The sequence below is a fragment of the Pseudoliparis swirei genome, chromosome 21 (assembly GCF_029220125.1).
Source record: "Pseudoliparis swirei isolate HS2019 ecotype Mariana Trench chromosome 21, NWPU_hadal_v1, whole genome shotgun sequence".
NCBI classification, from domain to species: Eukaryota; Metazoa; Chordata; class Actinopteri; order Perciformes; family Liparidae; genus Pseudoliparis; species Pseudoliparis swirei.
In genome coordinates, this window is record NC_079408.1 from 8,954,056 (window position 1) to 8,978,431 (window position 24,376).

Genomic DNA, 24,376 nt, shown 5'->3' on the forward strand with positions numbered 1-24,376 from the left:
TTTTTTGCCCCTTTGGGGCCTAAAATTTTCTTCTGGGGTAAACTCAGACACGGGTAAAGGCTAGGGGGGTTTGGGGAACCCACCCGTTTTCTTTTAAGGGCCCAACCCAAATTTGAACAGGCTAATTTGGGGTTAATTTTGGACTATGGGCCAAAAACCCCATTTTGAAAACAACCCGGATGGGCCCCAAATTGCTCTGATTGGGTTTTGGGCTCGGGTTGGGGTTAAATTTTTGCAAAAATAAAAAGTTTTGTTCTGACAATTTTAGGGACCCCACTCCCCCAAATTTTGGGTTGGGGGGCCCCTTACCCAAAAAAAATTTCTTTTTTGGGGATCGATTATTTTTAAGGGGGTTAAGGGTTTTTCCCCGGGGGGTTAACTTTTTTAAGGTTGCCCCGGAAAACAAATTCCTTTTTTGCAATTCGGCCGTTTAAATTAATTTACCCATGGGTTAAAGGGGTTTTTTTTAATTAAAAAAATTAAAACCCCTTTTGGGCTTAGGGCCCAGTTTGGGGGGGAATTTCCGCCCACCCGGGGATTGCTTGCCCCCCGGATTTCGGCCCAAATTGCCCCATTCACCTAAAATGGGACCCTTAAAAGGGCCCCACCCCTAGGCAAAAAGCGGGTCCGGGGAAGGAAACCGGGACCCCCCCCCGGTTTTCCGATACCCCCCGGCGTTTTCCACTAAATCCCCTAAACCCTGAACGGTTGGATTGGGAAATTCTCCCACTTTTTTTAAAACCCCGGTTTTTTTTAAGTTTTCCAAGGCTGATGAAAAGGGGGGAAATGTTTTTTTGGGTCTCCCATTTTTTCTGGGGGGGCCCGTTTGGTCCCCTTAAGGGGATTCCTTAACGGGCTCATCCTGATGAACTCTGTATCATCTGGTCAGATACAGACTAAAGGCCTCTTAGCGTATAATCAATGCTATGATGGCTCCATGTAGTTTCATTCATATCTTGCTGTGGGCTAATACTAATATTACTGCCATTTGTTAAGTGTTGAAAAAGTTGGTAAAAAGTGAACCATACAGATGTTGTATTCATTAATAGTATAGATAAATATACCAGTCTCGTATTTCTGGTATCGTATTGAATTCTGGTATCAGTATCTTGATATTTATGGCAGGTATCGTATAGAAGTTATAATGTTAGTATCGTGACAACCAGGTAGAGGCAGAACAGACTCAAGGAAAAGTCCTTGAGTCCTTTAACCATATTATATATAATGACAATGTATATTTGTTATTACTATTATTATAGGGCTTAGTCAGAGCGGAGGACCTTTTGTTCTTAAACTGTTTATTAATATTATTTAGATTTGTGGTCACTTTTTTCACCCTTCACTGAGTTTGCAGGTATGAAAATTGAAACTTCTCCAATATAACAATTCCTGAGATTCCTTTTGTGCTTGCAAGCTTGGCGGTGATTAGCGAGTCAGTGCCACACACAAAAGCTCCACAAGTGAGTTCATCCCTACAGATAAATAACTCAGCCGTTAAATGATATTAGGCCTGAAGGTGAGACATAGAGGGCGGCCTCTTTGATTGACAGGTGGACGTCTCCTCTGTTGCTCCACCTGCTCGTCTAATCTCCATCAACGATCCAACTCTTTGACCATCTCTATATGTTATACAGTCTCTGACTCACACACCTTAAATATGGGGTCCAGGTCTCCTGGGATCACTTGGGATCTCTGTTGCTGAACTCTTTGGAGAAAACAAAAGTACAAGTTGTATATTATGTTCTGTCTTAAGGAATCCTGAAGTCAAAGGTAAAGGAGGTCTGACCTCTGCTGATGGATCCTGATAGAAACAGTCGCCTAATGAAAGCTCACCTTAGTTCAACAGGCTGAACTCCATCTTTGAAATTCACAGGTCTTCCCATACTCTTCAGGGACACACAGCTGGGTCCAGGTCCAGGTCCAGGTCCCGGTCCAGGTCCAGGTCCCGGTCCAGGTGAGTCTGGTCTGCTCAACACAACACACTCAGAGCTTAGAGGGTGAGTCATGACGGAGGAGTGGCGTGCCATGGAGAACGGTCCTGGCCTCACCTCTGAGCTTTGGTCTGGCTGTCATGTTCCCCACACAGAGAGGTTTTAGAGGGAGGGACTCCTCTCTGTCCTCCCACTGATGCATAGCAGAGTCCACACCTTCACACACACACCTGCTGCACAACACTCACGTCACAGGACACACACACTGCAACAGAAGCTGTCAAACCGGTTCAGACGCACATTTCATTCATGAGTCAAACTCAAGTTGCTTCAAGGTTTTAGCACTTATTTTATTATAAGACGTGCTCACTCTAACTGTACAACAAACATTTCAAACAAGTCATATTGAATGATTTCAAAAGACTCACCTGGTGTTGAAGCAGATTTTTCTTAGAGGAAGCAAGCGTCTAGCCACGTTCCACAGTCGGTTTCTATTGCAAGAAAAATAAAGTTACTATTTGGAGGCGTACGTCGTTTTAATTTGAGAAAGGACCCACTTTAAGAAAAGGCCTCCATTGACAAATAACATAGTATTTATTTCCCTAATGGCTGCGTACTACCTTCTTATCTGGAGACTGGGCTGGAATTACCAATTTGTGGCTTTTTCCGGTAAAGGGGGGCTTAGTGCCACGTCCTATTAACCCTTGTGTTGCCTTAGGGTCAATTTGACCCGATTAATATTTAACCCTCCTGCCGCCTTTAGGGTTAATTTGACCCCATTCAATTTTAATGTCGGTGTTCTTTCGGTGGTCAACAAACAAACATAAAGTGCCTCACACTTAAACTTGGAAAACAATATTAATTCTAATAATTTTCTGGAGGTTTTAATTGCTGGCATCAAATTGAACCCAAAGGGTAAAATATGTTAATAAATATAAAGGTAACAGGAGGGTTAAACATTGAATCGGGTCAATTGACCCTAAGGCAACAGGAGGGTTAAGAAACAGAATAAACAACAAGGATTAATAACTACAATACAATTTGTCTAAACAACTATACATTAAAAGTCTTAAATATAATGTTTTCTGCTGTACTATTTTATTGTTTACATGTAAACATGTTTGCTGCTGCTTCAATAAATTTGACGATGAATAAAGTATTATATTATCTTAAGTAACATTGGCCACTTACACACACAACCATCACACTGAAAGCACTCACTACCCCCATCCCACGCCGCCTGCTTTGCCCCCAGGGTGACAGGACGGGTCTCGGCGCCGTGGGCGAAGGCCCGGGCTGGCTGCTTGTCGGTGCTGGTAACCTTCTGCCCCCAATGACGGGGCTATCGGCCAGTCTTTGGATTACCGGCCCTCCCCTTCCTACTCAAGCAAGTCATGTCTAAGATGTATGTGCTTATGTGCAATGGTGTTTTTTGTTTCTCCTGCTCCCACACTGTACCCCTCTAGGGGCATAGTCGGGGGGTGGCTTTTTCTTTTTCTCGCCTCTCTTCCCTCATGTTATGCTGTCATCTTTCATCCACCCTTTCCTAGATGGCGCCGCAGACGGCGCCGTGTCTTGGTCGCGATTCTTGCACCTTCCGCCAAAAAAAGTTCCTCGTTTGTTTGTGAAAACATTCTTTGGCAATAAACCTGTTTCTGATTCTGATTCTGATTCTTAATACTGAGCACAAACATGCTTTAATTCAATCTCAGCCCAGGAGGATGGATTTTTGTTAAATGTTAGTTGGGCTCAATTAAATAGAGTATTGTGTTTTGTCTCTGGTGATGTGTTGTCTTCATGACGACAGACACTCAAAAGCATTAGTGAAAATGTTTCTGAAACATTTCCCTTCTAACACGTGAAGACCACCAAGCCAAAACATTGACCGCATTAAGCCATGAGCTTGTAGCTCCTTGGCAGCACGCTTAACACATGAACGTGTCTCCTCGGAGAACAAGCTCCCACATGACACGACGGCATTCTAAACATCTCCCACCGCAAACACCAAACACATCTCTTCCGAGTATACCGAATTATGTAGCTTTACTAACTAAGCTCAGCCTGTAGCTTAGCGTCAAAGGCGTTAGCCTAGCCTGTTTGTTACTAGCTTCGCCTCACTTTTAGCTTGGAACTGAAACCAGTCGCCGCTGGCATTACCAGCGCCGTGTACAGCGCCGTGTACAGCGCCGTGTCTCCGCGACCATCAAGGTTCCATGATGTAAAGAACGTGCCTTCTTCTTCTTCTTCTTCTTCTTCTTCTTCTTCTTCTTTAAATTTGAATGGCGGATCGCAACCAACTTGCCTAGGTGCATACCGCCACCTACTGTACCGGAGTGTGCAGATTCATGTATAACTGTACTAACTAACTACTCAAAAATAAAAAATAAAACGAAATAATCCAATAAAACAAAACAAAATACTAATTAACTGCCCAACTACTGACCACGCCAACAGACCGACTCGCCACGAAATATAGTGGCGTGTGGTGGATAACATAATTCACCCACGGAACTATGGGTGGGGGGAGTGTTTAGCACGGACCCGTTTAGCGGACGGAACGACCGTCCAGTTTAGTCCGGTTTTGACTTGGCGAATGAACGTCTTTTGGTATTGTGTTCATTAAAGCTTTGTGCTGGATACTCCGCCTCCGACTCCCGTCTCTCGGCACTACACTGGTGACCCCGACGAAGGTCTCGCTGAAGCTTCAGAGACCAAAACGAACATGGCGAATAATGCTTTTATTAAGTTGCCGGAGTTCTGGGAGTTTTCACCGACGGCGTGGTTCGCGCAGACAGAGGCGCAGTTCGCCATCCGTGACGTCACGGACGATACCTCACGCTACTACCACGTCGTGTCGGCGCTGGGAAGATCCACTGCGACCCGGGCGGCGAATTTCATAGCGAATCCCCCGGACCACGGCAAGTACAGGGACCTCAAAGCCTTCCTATTGAAGACTTTTGGGCTGTCACAGTCAGAGCGGGCCCAACGCTTGTTGGCTATTCGGGGCCTCGGGGACAGCAAACCCTCTGAACATATGGAGATGATGCTTAACCTGCTGGGTGCTGAAGAACCTAACTTCCTCTTCATGGAGCTGTTCCTCCAACACATGCCACCGCAGGTCCGGACGGCCCGGGCACGAAGATTACTGAGCCACGCGTTGGCGGAGGAGGCCGACCGTTTTTTCCTGGCGGCTCAGAGTTTTGCACCCGAAGTGCTAGCCCCAACACGCAGTGCCTACCCACCGGACAGGGACAGGCTGACCAACAGAGCCCTATTGCCGGACGATGGCAGTGCCAGCAATGGTATGTGCTATTTCCACGCACGTTTGGCGCTTAAGGCAAAGAGGTGCCGGTCCCGGCAACTTCAAGCCGACGGAACGCCAAGGCTTGCGCTCGTTAGTGGCCGAGTGCAGGCACGTCAACCCGGCTATTGTTCATCAGGGACACCCTCTCCGCCGCGGTTTCTTTGCGACACCGGGGCTCAGAGGAGCGTCCTGCCGGCTACGGTGGAGGACACCGCCCGGGCGCCCATGGTCCACAGTTGAGGTCCGCTAACGACACACCCATCCGCACGTATGGCACAAAGACCGCAGACCTGTGCTTTGGAGGCCAGCGATTCAGGTGGGATTTTGTCACGCCGACATCTCCTTTCCTCCTCGGCGGATTTCCTTTGTGCGCACAATCTGCTGGTAGACGTGAAAAACAACCGCCTGGTGGACGACGGACGTTCTCATCGCTTGAATGTGCCCGCAGTCGGGCGGCTTACGGCGGACTCTCCAGCTCCCTCTCAGAGGGGACGAATATCAACGCCTGCTCAGGAGTTCCCGGTATAACCCGACCTACCTTTTCCCAGCGGTCACGACGAAACATGGTGTAGAGCATCATATAGACACCAAGGGCCCGCCTGCTCACGCTAGGGGCCCGGCGACTCAACCCGACAGGCTGAAAGTCGCTAAGTCGGAGTTCGCCAACATGGAGCGCCTGGGCATCATCCGCGCTGGACAGCCCCTGGGCCTCACCACCCACATCGTTCCCAAGCCAGACGGTGGCGACCTTGTGGGATTACCGCCTGAACGACGCCACCACGCCCGACCGCTACCCAATCCCGCACATCCAGGACTTCTCAGCACACCTGGCGGGCAAGCGGGTCTTCTCAAGGTGGACCTGGTGCGGTTATCACCAGGTGCCGTGCATCCTCGGACATCGCAAAGACAGCGGTGGTGACGCGTTCGGGTTGTTCGAGTTCCTGCGATGCCGTTCGGGCTCAGGAACGCGGCTCAGACCTTTCAGCGGTTAATGGACTCGGCGCCAGGAGATGCCCCTTCGTGTATTTGGACGACATCCTGGTCGCCAGCTCCTCCGAAAAGGAGCACCAGGGTCACCCTCGACCTCTTCAGGAGGCTCGACCAGCACGGGCTGATCGTCAACCGCGGAAGTGCCTGTTCGGTTGTCCTCCATCCACTTCCTGGGGCACCTCATCAACAAGGAGGGCCGCCCTTCCGTCGAAGGTGGAGGCGATTGGCTTCCCCGCCCACACACCGGGCGCCCGGGAATTCCTGGGGATGGTGACTTTTACCACGGTTCATCCGCCAGGCGGCTCACGCCATGCGCCCACTGTACGGGCTCTCAGGACAAGTCCCTAACCAGGCTGTCGACTGACGGCGGAGAGGGAGAAGGCGTTCGAGGCCACGAAGGCCGCTTTGGGCGAGGCCGCCATGTTGGCCCATCCGTCGCATGATGCCCCCATCGCCATCACCACCGACGCTGGCCTGACTCACGCCCGTCGGTAGCGCTGCACGAGCAATGGGTCGATGGTGCCTGGCAGCCGCCGCCTTTCAGTCGCCAGTTGACCCCAGGAGCGCAAATACAGCGCCGACAGGGAACTCCTTGGACTCTGGCTGGCGATCCGCCATTCCGATTCCTCCTGGAAGGGCGGAGTTTGCGGCTTCGTGGATCACAAGCCTCTGACGCTCTGCATGTCCAAGGTGGCGGAGCCGTGGTCGGCCCGCCAGCAGCGCCAGCTGGCGTACATCTCCGGTACACCACGGACATCCGACACATTGCTGGCAAGTCTAACGTGGTCGCAGACTGCCTCTCGAAACGGTCATCGGGCCGCCCAACTGGGCCTGGATTACGTCCGCATGAGCGTGGACCAGGCCTCCGACCATGGGGTCCAGGCCCTGAGGGATTCGGACACAGGATTGCGCCTGGAGGAGGTCGCGGTTGGGCTCGGACGTGAGGCTATGGTGCGGCGTCTCCACAGGCCAGCCTCGACCGCTGGTCCCGTTGTCCTGGCGCGGCCCGTTTTGAGGCGTTGCATGGCCTTTCCACCCGGCAGGAAGCCGTCTGTGAAATTGGTTTCCCAAGTTTGTATGGCAGGGACTGAGAAAGGACGTTGGTGCGTGGGTCAGCTCTTGCGTTGACTGTCAACGATCCAAAAGTGCACCGCCATATTAAGGCCCCCTTGAGAGTTTACCGTTCGAAGGAGGTTCGACCACGCCAACGCCGACCTGGTGGGACCGCTTCCCTCCTCTCACGGGTTCACCTACCTCTTCACCATGGTCGACAGGACGACCCGCTGGCCTGAAGCTGTTCCCCTCCTCGACGCCGGCTTCTGATGTGGCACGCTGTTCATCGGCACTTGGGTCAAGGCTTTGGGACTCCTTCAGACATCTCCTCGGACCGGGCTCGCAGTTCACCTCGGAACTCTGGAACGCAGTGGCTGAGGGGTTGGGGTCAAGCTGCATCCGACCACCGCCTATCACCCCAGGCGACGGCTTGTGCGAACGTTTCCACCGTTCCATGAAGGCAGCCCCACGGGCCAGCTTGAGGGACGGCGACTGGGTGGATAGGCTGCCATGGTGATGCTCGGCCTCAGGTGCGCTTGGGAGGACCTGCGGTCCTCTTCGGCGGAGCTGGTCTGGGCAGACCCTACGAGTGCCAGGCGATTTTATTCCCGGCGCCTCGGTCCCCTGGTCGGCCCAAACAACGTTCCTCCTACTGGAAACCGCTGGGGTTTTCGCGCCTGTTCCCACATCGCAACACGGCACTCCCACCTTCCGCATGCCCCCCGATCTGAGCACGGTGGACTATGTTTTCATTCGCCACGACGCCCACCGTGGTCCCCTACGCCCTCCTTACGATGGCCCGTTCAGGGTTTTGAGCCATGGAGACAAGTGCCTGGTGGTGGACGTCGGGGGTAGGCCTGAGACCGTTTCCTGGGATAGGTTAAGCCGGCTAACGTGGACATTTCCAGACCGGTGGAGGTGGCGCCCCACGCCGGGGCGTCCGCCTGCGCTGCGCCCGCGCTGCCCGTTGAGACTCCAGCGACCTTGTTGACCCCGGGACCTCCGGGGTGGCGGACGCCCGCGGCGTGCCTGCTGTTTCCTCTCCTCGGCCCTGTCACCCGCTCGAGGCGGGTCGGGTCGTCGCCCCTTTCCGTCACGAGGACTTTGACTATGGGTGAATTCTGGGGGGGCTTGTGTGGTGGATAACATAATTCACCCACGGAACTATGGGTGGGGGGAGTGTTTAGCACGGACCCGTTTAGCGGACGGAACGACCGTCCAGTTTAGTCCGGTTTTGACTTGGCGAATGAACGTCTTTTGGTATTGTGTTCATTAAAGCTTTGTGCTGGATACTCCGCCTCCGACTCCCGTCTCTCGGCACTACAGGCGTCTCTTTTGGTTGCGTGGCATATATAATCAAGCTTCATCAGGCTGAAGAATAACATGCAGAAATTGGCGGAATATATTTCAAAATAAAATTTCATCAAGCTAAAGAATAACATCCGGGAAGAGGGCGGAAGATATTTCAAAATAAGAGATGTTGAAACATAACACCAGCCTGGTCACAAATGAACACACAGTTAACGTGAACGATGGCATTGTGTGTTCTTCAGGCACGTGCACAGATAGAGCCCGAGTGGTGCTGAAGCACCAGCCCCTTTACCCTGGATGAGTAAAGTGCCCTTTTTGCTGGAGACACATTTTTTTTATTCATCAGTATTTAAGAATAAAAGTTACTCTTTCTGTCATCAAGTCCCCCCTGCTCACGAGCCCCCCTCCTATCCCTCTCCCCGCCGGGCTCCTCCACTTCCTCCTCCACGCAGTGCATAACGTCACAACTGGTCCGACGTTACCTAAAAAAATAAATAAACGAAAACTCAAGAAATCCGTGATTTAAAAGCCTCGTCCAGCTGTTTACTGACGTTAGTTATGTTAGAGTAGAGAGAGGGAGAGAGAAGAGAGAGAGAGGAGAGAGAAAAAGAGAGAGAGAGTTCTTATTCCATTCTAAATAATGGGCTAGTCTAGGATTTGCGTGGCCAGACTGAAAAAAAAATCATAAGGCCTCTCTGGTATTGTTCAGAGGGCCGGGCCAAATGTGGAGGCGGGCCTTAGTTTGAGGACCACTGCTCTTGGCTGTCTATCAATATCGCTCATTTTGAAAATGACGTAAGAGGGCAATACGGATCCGTATCAGACCAGCGAGGAGGGCGATACGTGGCTGGCATGAAGACCCATTAGCCAATCAGAACGCTTGTACTGTTGTTGCAATATAATAATTCATCTTTATTCATAAAGAAAATGTAAGCTAGTGGTCTGATGCTGCCAGAGGAGACGCAGGTCAAGGACAGCGTCATCAGTGTATTGATGATAATGCTTCAACTCTGTCAGAATTTTTTTTTGGCATTGGGTGCCCTCTTTTTGGTTTGAGTACCTGCCCCCCAAAATGTCTGTGCACGTGCCTGGTGTTATTCATGTGAATGTGGAATGGAACACAGGTCTCTGGGTCACAAGGCAAGCACCTATACCTCTGCGCCACTTATTAGATGTAATTGCATCAGCTTTAGTGGGTAACATTATTGTGAAATTGAATCAATTATGGTTATTGGAAGGACACATTTGTGGCAGATTGAAGGAAGTCCAGTTGAGCCAGTAGGTGGCGCTTTGTGTCTGTGAACATATCCATGCATCATATGTCTCTAAGTGAAGTGTAGAAAAAAAACCCGATAACATTATTTTTGCCTTAGCCTGGAATCAAAAACAGGTCTCTGTGTCACTAGGCAAGCACCTATTGCTCTGTACCACTGATTAGATGTAATTGCATCAGCTGTAGGGGGTAAGATTATCGTGAAAGTGAATAAATTAGGGTTATTTTACTTTTCAATCGGTGTTCCTCGAAGAAATGTGCTTGTTTCTTTGTGTGAATGTGTTCAGGCTTGACTGGCATCACACATGATTTTTGAGGAAGTATTGGATGAGTTTAAGCAATAGTTTTTAACATAAAGAAATCACAGAAAGTACACAATTATTGGCAGTAAAAAAACGTCAATTTCCTACCGACGAAAAGTCCGTTTTTTTTCACAGTGTTCATTGTTCAAGTCTTGAGATTCTATAAAGCTTATTTTGAGCCGATTCTGTTGGCGTTTTGGGGTTGAAATCCTTCTCAGTATATAAATGGAAAATTGCCAAATCAAGCAAAACGGCATGCGCATTAAAAGCGGCCAACTTTGGTGAATTATTGTAGCGCCCCTTACGGTTCAAATTGCACGAAATTTGCTGTGAATGTTTCAGGCTCCATTCTTCACATATTCTCCACATATCTCGCTAAATTTGAATTGAATTCATTCAAAATCTACAGAGTAATATCTCATGAAATTATGCATGGGCCTAGCAGAGGTCACCACTAACAAGACTGCAGTGTAACTTTTTTCAAGAAAGTTTCAGATTTGCTTAAAATAAAATCCAAATATTGCCATAATATTAATAATATTTATTTCTCGCTAACTTTGAATTGAATTCATTCAAAATCTACACAGTAATATCTCATGAAAATATTCATGGGCCTAGCAGAGGTCACCACTAACAAGACTGCAATGTACCCTTTTTCACGAGTTTCAGATTTGCTTAAAATAAAATCCAAATATTGCCATAATATGAATAATATTTATTTCTTGCTAACTTTAAAGTGAATTTATTCAAAATCTACACAGTAATATCTCATGAAAATATTCTGTGGGCCTAGCAGAGGTCACCACTAACAAGACTGCATTGGATTTGCCTTTTTTCAAAGAGGTTTCAGATTTAGCTTAAAATAAAAATCCAAATATTGCCATAATATTAATAATATTTATTTCTCGCTAACTTTAAAGTAGAATTTATTCAAAATCGACACTGTAATATCTCATGAAAATAATCATGGGCCTATAGAGTCACCACTAACAAGACTGCATTGTAACCTTTTTTTCCAAGAAGAAGTTTCAGATTTGCTTAAAATAAAATCCAAATAGTCTGCCATAATATTAATAATATTTGTTTCTCGCTAAATTTGAATTGAATTCATCTCAAATCTACACAGTAATATCTGATGAAAATATTTATACGGTGACAGAGGTCACCACCTAACAAGACTGCATTGTGCCCTTTTCAAAGAAAGTTCAAGATTTGCTTAAAATAAAATCCAAATATTGCCATAATATTAATAATGTTGATTTTCGCCACTTCTTTATAGTGAATTCATTCAAAATCTACACAGTAATATCTCATGAAAATATGAATGGACCTAGGAGAGGTCACCACTAACAATGACTGCAGTGTAACTTTTTTTCACTTAAAGTTACAGATTTGCTAAAATAAAATCCAAATATTGCCATAATATGAATAATATTTATTTCTTGCTAACTTTAAAGTGAATTTTATTCAAAATCTACACAGTAATATCTCATGAAATAATCATATGGGCCTAGCAGAGGTCACCATTTCTAACAAGTCTACATTGTGCCTGTTTTCAAGAAAGTTTCAGATTTGGCTTAAAATAAAATCAAATTCATAATATTAATAATATTTGTTTCGCTAACTTTGAATTGAATTCATTCAAAATCTACACAGTAATATCTCATGAAAATATTCATATGGGCCTAATAGAGAGTCATAATAACAAGACTACATAAGACTGTAATTCCTGCCCTTTTTTCACTTAAAAGTTTCAGATTTTGTTAAAAATATAATCCAAATATACACCATAATATTAATAATATTTATTTTACTTACGCTAACTTTAAAATTGAATTTATTCCAAAATCTACACAGTAATATCTCATGAAAAATAATCATGGGCCTAACTAGTAGAGGTCACCAGTACTAACAAGTCTGCATTGTACCTTTTTTTTCAAGAAAGTTTCAGATTTGCTTAAAATAAAATCAAATATTGCCATAATATTAATAATATTTATTTTCGCTAACTTTGAAAAGTGAATTCATTCAAAATCTACACAATAATATCTCATGAAAATATCTAATGGGCCTAGCAGAGTCACCACTAACAAGACTGGGCATTGTACCTTTTTTTCAAGAAAGTTTCAGATTTGCTTAAAATAAATCCAAAGTCATAATATTAATAATAGCTGGTTTCTCGCTAACTTTGAATTGAATTCATTCAAAATCTACAGAGTAATATCTCATGAAAATATTCATGGGCCTAGTAGAGTCACCACTAACAAGACTGCATTGTACCTTTTTCAAGAAAGTTTCAGATTTGCTTAAAATAAAATCCAAATAGTCATAATATTAATTGGTGAATATTTCATTTCCTCAATTTAAAGTGAATTCATTCAAAATCTACACAGTAATATCTGATGAAAATATTCTTTGGGCCAAGCAGAAGGTCACACTATACAAGTACTGCAGTGTACCTTTCTTTCAAAGAAAGTTTCAGATTTGCTTAAAATAAAATCCAAATATTGCCCATAATATTAATAATATTTATTTCTGCTAACTTATAGTGAATTCATTCAAAATCTACACAGTAATATCTCCATGAAAATATTCATGGGCCTAACAGAGGTCACCACTAACAAGACTGCATTGTATTTTTTTTCAAGAGATTTCAGATTTGTGAAATAAAATCCAAAGTCATATTAATATTAGTTTCTCGCTAACTTTAGTTGAATTCATTCTAAATCTACACATAATATCAGTAAATATTCATGGGCCTAGCAGAGGTCCCCACTAACAAGAATGCAGTGTAACTTATTTCACAAAAGTTTCAGATTTGCTTAAAATAAAATCCAAATATTGCCATAATATTAATAATATTTATTTCTCGCTAACTTTAAAGTGAATTTATTCAAAATCTACACAGTAATATCTCATGAAAATAATCATGGGCCTAGCAGAGGTCACCACTAACAAGACTGCATTGTACCTTTTTTCAAGAAAGTTTCAGATTTGCTTAAAATAAAATCCAAATATTGCCATAATATTAATATTTATTTCTCGCTAACTTTGAATTGAATTCATTCCAAATCTACACAATAATATCTCATGAAAATATTCATGGGCCTAGCAGAGGTCACCAGTAACAAGACTGCAGTGTAACCTTTTTCACGAAAGTTTCAGATTTGTAAAATAAATCCAAAGTCATAATATTAATAATATTTATTTCTACTTCAACTTTGAATTTAATTCATTTCAAATCTATATAATATCTCATGAAAATATGCATGGGCCTAGCAGAGGTCACCAATAACAAGACTGCAGTGTAACTTTTTTCAAGAAAGTTACAGATTTGCTTAAATTAAAATCCAAATATTGCCATAATATTTATTTCTCGCTAACTTTGAATTGAATTCATTCAAAATCTACACAATAATATCTCATGAAAATATTCATGGGCCTAGCAGAGGTCACCACTAACAAGACTGCAGTGTAACATTTTTCAAGAAAGTTACAGATTTGCTTAAATTAAAATCCAAATATTGCCATAATATTAATAATATTTATTTCTCACTTCTTTAAAGTGAATTTATTCAAAATCTACACAGTAATATCTCATGAAAATAATCATGGGCTAGTAGAGGTCACCACAACAAGACTGCATTGTACCTTTTTCAAGAAAGTTTCAGATTTATGAGCCAAATCCGCCATCATATTAATAATATTTATTTCGCTAACTTTAGTTAATTCATTCCAAATCTACACAATAATATCTCATGAAAATATTCATGGAGCTAGAGGTCACCAGTAACAAGACTGCAGTGTAACCTTTTTTCACGAAGTTTCAGATTTGCCAAATAAAATCCAAATATTGCCATAATATTAATAATATTTATTTCTCGCTAACTTTAAAGTGAATTTATTCAAAATCTACACAGTAATATCTCATGAAAATAATCATGGGCCTAGCAGAGGTCACCACTAACAAGACTGCATTGTACCTTTGTACCTTTTTTCAAGAAAGTTTCAGATTTGCTTAAAATAAAATCCAGTCATAATATTAATAATATTTGTTTCTCGCTAACTTTGAATTGAATTCATTCAAGATCTACACAGTAATATCTCATGAAAATATTCATGGGCCTAGGAGAGGTCACCACTAACAAGACTGCAGTGTAACTTTTTTCACGAAAGTTTCAGATTTGCTTAAAATAAAATCCAAATATTGCCATAATATTAATAATATTTATTTCTCGCTAACTTTAAAGTGAATTTATTCAAAATCTACACAGTAATATCTCATGAAAATAATCATGGGCCTAGCAGAGGTCACCACTAACAAGTCTGCATTGTACCTTTTTTCACGAAAGTTTCAGATTTGCTTAAAATAAAATCCAAATATTGCCATAATATTAATAATATTTATTTCTCGCTAACTTTAAAGTGAATTTATTCAAAATCTACACAGTAATATCTCATGAAAATATTCATGGGCCTAGCAGAGGTCACCACTAACAAGACTGCATTGTACCCTTTTTCAAGAAAGTTTCAGATTTGCTTAAAATAAAATCCAAATAGTCATAATATTAATAATATTTGTTTCTCGCTAAATTTGAATTGAATTCATTCAAAATCTACACAGTAATATCTGATGAAAATATTTATGGGCCAAGCAGAGGTCACCACTAACAAGACTGCATTGTACCTTTTTTCAAGAAAGTTTCAGATTTGCTTAAAATAAAATCCAAATATTGCCATAATATTAATAATATTTATTTCTCGCTAACTTTAAAGTGAATTTATTCAAAATCTACACAGTAATATCTCATGAAAATATGAATGGACCTAGGAGAGGTCACCACTAACAAGACTGCAGTGTAACTTTTTTCACGAAAGTTTCAGATTTGCTTAAAATAAAATCCAAATATTGCCATAATATTAATAATATTTATTTCTCGCTAACTTTAAAGTGAATTTATTCAAAATCTACACAGTAATATCTCATGAAAATAATCATGGGCCTAGCAGAGGTCACCACTAACAAGTCTGCATTGTACCTTTTTTCAAGAAAGTTTCAGATTTGCTTAAAATAAAATCCAGTCATAATATTAATAATATTTGTTTCTCGCTAACTTTGAATTGAATTCATTCAAAATCTACACAGTAATATCTCATGAAAATATTCATGGGCCTAGCAGAGGTCACCACTAACAAGACTGCAATGTACCCTTTTTCACGAAAGTTTCAGATTTGCTTAAAATATAATCCAAATATTGCCATAATATTAATAATATTTATTTCTTGCTAACTTAAATTGTATTCATTCAAAATCTACACAGTAATATCTCATGAAAATATTCATGGAGCTAGCAGAGGTCACCATCAAGACTGCATTGTACGCTTTTTCAAGAAAGTTTCAGATTTGTAAAATAAAATCCAAATATTGCCATAATATTAATAATATTTATTTCTCGCTAACTTTAAAAGTGAATTTATTCAAAATCTACACAGTAATATCTGAAAATAATCATGGGCTAGCAGAGGTCACCACTAACAAGTCTGCATTGTAACTTTTTTCAAGAAAGTTTCAGATTTGCTAAAATAAAATCCAAATATTGCCATAATATTAATAATATTTATTTCGCTAACTTTAAAGTGAATTTATTCAAGATCTACACAGTAATATCTCATGAAAATATTCATGGGCTAGCAGAGGTCTACTAACAAGACTGCATTGTACCTTTTTTAAAGAAAGTTTCAGATTTGCTTAAAATAAAATCCAAAGTCATAATATTAATAATATTTGTTTCTCGCTAAATTTGAATTGAATTCATTCAAAATCTACAGAGTAATATCTCATGAAATTATGCATGGGCCTAGCAGAGGTCACCACTAACAAGACTGCATTGTAACCTTTTTCAAGAAAGTTTCAGATTTGCTTAAAATAAAATCCAAATATTGCCATAATAATAATATTTATTTCTCGCTAACTTTAAAGTGAATTTATTCAAAATCTACACAGTAATATCTCATGAAAATAATCATGGGCCTAGCAGAGGTCACCACTAACAAGTCTGCATTGTACCTTTTTTCAAGAAAGTTTCAGATTTGCTTAAAATAAAATCCAAATATTGCCATAATATTAATAATATTTATTTCTCGCTAACTTTAAAGTGAATTCATTCCAAATCTACACAGTAATATCTCATGAAAATATTCATGGGCCTAGCAGAGGTCACCACTAACAAGACTGCATTGTACCTTTTTCAAGAAAGTTTCAGATTTGCTTAAAATAAAATCCAAATAGTCATAATATTAATAATATTTGTTTCTCGCTAAATTTGAATTGAATTCATTCAAAATCTACACAGTAATATCTGATGAAAATATTTATGGGCCAAGCAGAGGTCACCACTAACAAGACTGCATTGTACCCTTTTTCAAGAAAGTTTCAGATTTGCTTAAAATAAAATCCAGTCATAATATTAATAATATTGATTTCTTAACTTAAAGTGATTCATTCAAAATCTACACAGTAATATCTCATGAAAATAATCATGGGCCTAGCAGAGGTCACCACTAACAAGACTGCATTGTACCCTTTTCACGAAAGTTTCAGATTTGCTTAAAATAAAATCCAAATATTGTCATAATATTTATTTCTCGCTAACTTTAAAGTGAATTTATTCAAAATCTACACAGTAATATCTCATGAAAATAATCATGGGCCTAGCAGAGGTCACCACTAACAAGACTGCATTGTACCTTTTTTCAAGAAAGTTTCAGATTTGCTTAAAATAAAATCCAAATATTGTCATAATATTAATAATATTTATTTCTCGCTAACTTTGAATTGAATTCATTCAAAATCTACACAGTAATATCTCATGAAAATATTCATGGGCCTAGGAGAGGTCACCACTAACAAGACTGCAGTGTAACTTTTTTCACGAAAGTTTCAGATTTGCTTAAAATAAAATCCAAATATTGCCATAATATTAATAATATTTATTTCTCGCTAACTTTAAAGTGAATTTATTCAAAATCTACACAGTAATATCTCATGAAAATATTCATCCTAGCAGAGGTCACCACTAACAAGACTGCATTGTACCTTTTTTCAAGAAAGTTTCAGATTTGCTTAAAATAAAATCCAAATAGTCATAATATTAATAATATTTGTTTCTAAATTTGAATTTGTTCAAAATCTACAGATAATATCTGATGAAAATATTTATGGGCCACTAGCAGAGATCACCACTAACAAGACTGCATTGACCCTTTTTCAAAGTTTCAGATTTGCTTAAAATAAAATCCAAATAGTCATAATATTAATAATATTTATTTCTCGCTAAATTTGAATTGAATTTATTCAAATTCTACACAGTAATATCTCATGAAAATATTCATGGGCCCAGCAGAGGTCACCACTAACAAGACTGCAGTGTAACTTTTTCACGAAAGTTTCAGATTTGCTTAAATAAAATCCAAATATTGCCATAATATGAATAATATTTATTTCTTGCTAACTTTAAAGTGAATTTATTCAAAATCTACACAGTAATATCTCATGAAAATAATCATGGGCCTAGCAGAGTCCTCTAACAAGTCTGCATTGCACCCTTTTTCAAGAAAGTTTCAGATTTGCTTTAATAATATTTGTTTCTCGCTAACTTTAAAGTGAATTTATTCAAAATCTACACAGTAATATCTCATGAAAATATTCATGGGCCTAGCAGAGGTCACCACTAACAAGACTGCATTGTACCTTTTTCAAGAAAGTTTCAGATTTGCTTAAAATAAAATCCAAATATTGCCATAATATTAATAATATTTATTTCGCTAACTTTAAAGTGAATTTATTCAAAATCTACACAGTAATATCTCATGAAAATATTCATGGGCCTAGCAGAGGTCACCACTAACAAGACTGCATTGTACCTTTTTTCAAGAAAGTTTCAGATTTGCTTAAAATAAAATCCAAATATTGCCATAATATTAATAATATTTATTTCTTGCTAACTTTAAAGTGAATTTATTCAAAATCTACACAGTAATATCTCATGAAAATAATCATGGGCCTAGCAGAGGTCACCACTAACAAGACTGCATTGTACCTTTTTTCAAGAAAGTTTCAGATTTGCTTAAAATAAAATCCAAATAGTCATAATATTAATAATATTTGTTTCTCGCTAACTTTGAATTGAATTCATTCAAAATCTACAGTAATATCTCATGAAAATATTCATGGGCCTAGCAGAGGTCACCACTAACAAGACTGCATTGTACCCTTTTTCAAGAAAGTTTCAGATTTGCTTAAAATAAAATCCAAATATTGCCATAATATTAATAATATTTATTTCTCGCTAACAAATTAATTCATTCCAAATCTACAGAGTAATATCTCATGAAAATATGCATGGCCTAGCAGAGGTCACCACTAACAAGACTGCATTGTACCTTTTTTCAAGAAAGTTTCAGATTTGCTTAAAATAAAATCCAAATAGTCATAATATTAATAATATTTGTTTCTCGCTAAATTTGAATTGAATTCATTCAAAATCTACACAGTAATATCTGATGAAAATATTTATGGGCCAAGCAGAGGTCACCACTAACAAGACTGCATTGTACCCTTTTTCAAGAAAGTTTCAGATTTGCTTAAAATAAAATCCAAATATTGCCATAATATTAATAATATTTATTTCTCGCTAACTTTAAAGTGAATTTATTCAAAATCTACACAGTAATATCTCATGAAAATATTCATGGGCCTAGCAGAGGTCACCACTAACAAGACTGCAATGTACCCTTTTTCACGAAAGTTTCAGATTTGCTTAAAATATAATCCAAATATTGCCATAATATTAATAATATTTATTTCTTGCTAACTTTAAAGTGAATTTATTCAAAATCTACACAGTAATATCTCATGAAAATATTCATGGGCCTAGCAGAGGTCACCACTAACAAGACTGCATTGTACCTTTTTTCAAGAAAGTTTCAGATTTGCTTAAAATAAAATCCAAATAGTCATAATATTAATAATATTTGTTTCTCGCTAATTTGAATTGAATTCATTCCAAATCTACAGAGTAATATCTCATGAAAATATGCATGGGCCTAGCAGAGGTCACCACTAACAAGACTGCAGTGTAACTTTTTCAAGAAAGTTTCAGATTTGCTTAAATTAAAATCCAAATATTGCCATAATATTCATAATATTTATTTCTCGCTAACTTTGAATTGAATTCATTCAAAATCTACACAATAATATCTCATGAAAATATTCATGGGCCTAGCAGAGGTCACCACTAACAAGACTGCAGTGTAACTTTTTCACGAAAGTTTCAGATTTGCTTAAAATAAAATCCAAATATTGCCATAATATTAATAATATTTATTTCTCGCTAACTTTAAAGTGAATTTATTCAAAATCTACACAGTAATATCTCATGAAAATAATCATGGACCTAGCAGAGGTCACCACTAACAAGACTGCATTGTACCTTTTTTCAAGAAAGTTTCAGATTTGCTTAAAATAAAATCCAAATATTGCCATAATATTAATAATATTTATTTCTCGCTAACTTTAAAGTGAATTTATTCAAAATCTACACAGTAATATCTCATGAAAATAATCATGGGCCTAGCAGAGGTCACCACTAACAAGTCTGCATTGTACCTTTTTTCAAGAAAGTTTCAGATTTGCTTAAAATAAAATCCAAATATTGCCATAATATTAATAATATTTGTTTCTCGCTAACTTTAAAGTGAATTTATTCAAAATCTACACAGTAATATCTCATGAAAATATGAATGGACCTAGGAGAGGTCACCACTAACAAGACTGCAGTGTAACTTTTTCACGAAAGTTTCAGATTTGCTTAAAATAAAATCCAAATATTGCCATAATATTAATAATATTTATTTCTTGCTAACTTTAAAGTGAATTTATTCAAAATCTACACAGTAATATCTCATGAAAATATTCATGAGCCTAGCAGAGGTCACCACTAACAAGACTGCAGTGTAACTTTTCACGAGTTTCAGATTTGCTTAAAATAAAATCCAAATATTGCCATAATATTAATAATATTTATTTCCCGCTAACTTTAAAGTGAATTTATTCAAAATCTACACAGTAATATCTCATGAAAATATTCATGGGCCTAGCAGAGGTCACCACTAACAAGAATGCAGTGTAACTTTTTCATGAAAGTTTCAGATTTGCTTAAAATAAAATCCAAATATTGCCATAATATTAATAATATTGTTTTTCGCTAACTTTAACGTGAATTTATTCAAAATCTACACAGTAATATCTCATGAAAATATTCATGGGCCTAGCAGAGGTCACCACTAACAAGACTGCAGTGTAACGTTTTTCACGAAAGTTTCAGATTTGCTTAAAATAAAATCCAAATATTGCCATAATATTAATAATATTTATTTCTCAACTTTAAAGTGAATTTATTCAAAATCTACACAGTAATATCTCATGAAAATAATCATGGGCCTAGCAGAGGTCACCACTAACAAGTCTGCATTGTACCTTTTTTCAAGAAAGTTTCAGATTTGCTTAAAATAAAATCCAAATATTGCCATAATATTAATAATATTTATTTCTCGCTAACTTTAAAGTGAATTTATTCAAAATCTACACAGTAATATCTCATGAAAATATTCATGGGCCTAGCAGAGGTCACCACTAACAAGACTGCATTGTACCTTTTTTCAAGAAAGTTTCAGATTTGCTTAAAATAAAATCCAAATAGTCATAATATTAATAATATTTGTTTCTCGCTAACTTTGAATTGAATTCATTCAAAATCTACACAGTAATATCTCATGAAAATATTCATGTGCCTAGCAGAGGTCACCACTAACAAGACTGCATTGTACCCTTTTTCAAGAAAAGTTTCAGATTTGCTTAAAATAAAATCCAAATATTGCCATAATATTAATAATATTTATTTCTTGCTAACTTTAAAGTGAATTTATTCAAAATCTACACAGTAATATCTCATGAAAATATTAATGGACCTAGGAGAGGTCACCACTAACAAGACTGCAGTGTAACTTTTTTCACGAAAGTTTCAGATTTGCTTAAAATAAAATCCAAATATTGCCATAATATTAATAATATTTATTTCTTGCTAACTTTAAAGTGAATTTATTCAAAATCTACACAGTAATATCTCATGAAAATAATCATGGGCCTAGCAGAGGTCACCACTAACAAGTCTGCATTGTACCTTTTTTCAAGAAAGTTTCAGATTTGCTTAAAATAAAATCCAAATATTGCCATAATATTAATAATATTTATTTCGCTAACTTTAAAGTGAATTTATTCAAAATCTACACAGTAATATCTCATGAAAATATTCATGGGCTAACAGAGGTCACCACCAATAACAGACTGCAGTGTAACTCTTTTCACGAGTTTTAGAATTTGCTTAAAATAAAATCCAAATATTGCCATAATATTAATAATATTTATTTCTCGCTAACTTTAAAGTGAATTTATTCAAAATCTACACAGTAATATCTCATGAAAATATTCATGGGCCTAGCAGAGGTCACTACTAACAAGACTGCATTGTACCTTTTTCAAAGAAAGTTACAGATATGATTAAAATAAAATCCAAATAGCTGATCATAATAATAATATTTGTTTCTACTAACTTTGAATTGAATTCATTCAAAATCTACAGAGTAATATCTCATGAAAATATGCATGGGCCTAGCAGTCACCACTAACAAGACTGCAGTTAACTTTTTTCAAGAAAGTTGGGTTGCTTAAATTAAAATCCAAATATTGCCATAATATTCATAATATTTATTTCTACTAACTTTGAATTGAATACATTCAAAATCTACACAGTAATATCTCATGAAAATATTCATGGGCCTAGCAGAGGTCACCACTAACAAGACTGCAGTGTAACTTTTTTCACGAAGTTTCAGATTTGCTTAAAATAAAATCCAAATATTGCCATAATATTAATATTTATTTCTACTTCTTTAAGTGAATTCATTCAAAATCTACACAGTAATATCTCATGAAAATAATCATGGCCTAGCAGAGGTCACCACTAAGAAGTCTGCATTGTACCTTTTTTCACGAAAGTTTCAGATTTGCTTAAAATAAAATCCAAATATTGCCATAATATTAATAATATTTATTTCTCGCTAACTTTAAAGTGAATTTATTCAAAATCTACACAGTAATATCTCATGAAAATAATCATGGGCCTAGCAGAGGTCACCACTAACAAGTCTGCATTGTACCTTTTTTCAAGAAAGTTTCAGATTTGCTTAAAATAAAATCCAAATAGTCATAATATTAATAATATTTGTTTCATGTAACTTGAAGTGAATTTATTCCAAAATCTAGGTAATATCTCATGAAAATATGAATGGACCTAGGAGAGGTCACCACTAACAAGACTGCAGTGTAACCTTTTTCACGAAAGTTTCAGATTTGCTTAAAATAAAATCCAAATATTGCCATAATATTTATTTCTTGCTAACTTTAAAGTGAATTTATTCAAAATCTACACAGTAATATCTCATGAAAATATTCATGGGCCTAGCAGAGGTCACCACTAACAAGACTGCAGTGTAACTTTTTTCACGAAGTTTCAGATTTGCTTAAAATAAAATCCAATAACATAATATTTAATAATATTTATTTCTCGCTTCTTTAAAGTGAATTTATTCAATATCTACAGTAATATCTCATGAAAATATTCATGGCCTAGCAGAGGTCACCACTAACAAGACTGCAGTGTAACGTTTTTCACGAAGTTTCAGATTTTATGAAATAAAATCCAAATATTGCCATAATATTAATAATATTTGTTTCTATTAACTTTAACGTGATTTATTGGCCCAAAATCCACAGTAATATCTCATGAAAATATTCATGGGCCTAGCAGAGGTCACCACTATGAAGACTGCAGTGTAACGTTTTCACAAAGTTTCAGATTTGCTTAAAATAAAATCAAATATTGCCATAATATTAATAATATTTATTTCTCGCTAACTTTAAAGTGAATTTATTCAAAATCTACACAGTAATATCTCATAGAAAATAATCATGGGCCTAGCAGAGGTCACCACTAACAAGTCTGCATTGTACCTTCCATGCCTTTTTCAAGAAAGTTTCAGATTTGCTTAAAATAAAATCCAAATATTGCATATTAATAATGTTGTTTCTAACTTTAAAAGTGAATTATTCAAAAGTCTATACAGTAATATCTCATGAAAATATTCATGGGCCTAGCAGAGGTCACCACTAACAAGACTGCATTGTACCTTTTTTTCAAGAAAGTTTCAGATTTGCTTAAAATAAAATCCAAATAGTCATAATATTAATAATATTTGTTTCTCGCTAACTTTGAATTGAATTCATTCAAAATCTACAGAGTAATATCTCATGAAAATATGCATGGGCCTAGCAGAGGTCACCACTAACAAGACTGCAGTGTAACTTTCTTCAAGAAAGTTACAGATTTGCTTAAATTAAAATCCAAATATTGCCATAATATTCATAATATTTATTTCTCGCTAACTTTGAATTGAATTCGTCAAAATCTGACACAGTAATATCTCATGAAATATTCATAGGCCTAGCAGAAGGTCACCACTAACAAGACTGCCTTGTACCCTTCTTTTTCAAGAAAGTTTCAGATTTGTTAAAAATAAAATCCAAATATTGCCATAATATAATAATATTTTATTTCTCGCTAACTTTAAAGTGAATTTATTCCAAAATCTACACAGTAATATCTCATGAAAAGTATTCATGGGCCTAGCAGAGGTCACCATTAACAAGACCGCAATTGAATTTTTTATCAAGAAACTTACAGATTTGCTTCAAAAAAACCCAAATTTTGGGAAATTTTAAAAATATTTTTTTTCCCCTTTTAAGTGTTTTTTTAAAAAAAAACCAGAATTCTTAAAATATTCTGGGCCACAGAGGTCCACCATAACAAATAAAAGTATTTTTAAAGAAAGTTTCAAATTTTCTAAAAAAACCCCCCCAAAATTTGCCATAATTTATTTTTTTATTTTCCCAATTTTGAAATTCAAAATAAAAGAATATCCCAAAAAAATTGGAAATAATTTAAACCTTTTCCTTTTTTAAAGGTTTTTAAATTTCTTAAAAAAAACCAAAATTTGCCATAATTTATTTAATTTAATATTATTCTGAAATTTAAAG

At 38.1% G+C, this 24,376-nt stretch overlaps 1 protein-coding gene and 1 long non-coding RNA gene across 17 annotated transcripts in view; one reads left to right on the forward strand and one right to left on the reverse strand.

The window, feature by feature from the left end:
* LOC130211498 (NACHT, LRR and PYD domains-containing protein 12-like) overlaps positions 1–24,376 on the forward strand; it is a 295,374-nt gene that overhangs the window by 63,942 nt on the left and 207,056 nt on the right. The window lies entirely within an intron of this gene.
* Positions 1,544–4,079, reverse strand: LOC130211506 (uncharacterized). 2 transcript variants are annotated; one of them, XR_008835085.1, is made up of 4 exons: positions 4,050–4,079; positions 2,049–2,422; positions 1,834–1,965; positions 1,544–1,705 (listed from the first exon to the last, which is right to left on the reverse strand). It is a non-coding gene; the product is annotated as an uncharacterized LOC130211506 (long non-coding RNA). The 2 variants fall into 2 exon arrangements; XR_008835084.1 differs by lacking the exon at positions 4,050–4,079 and having other exon boundaries at positions 2,049–2,518.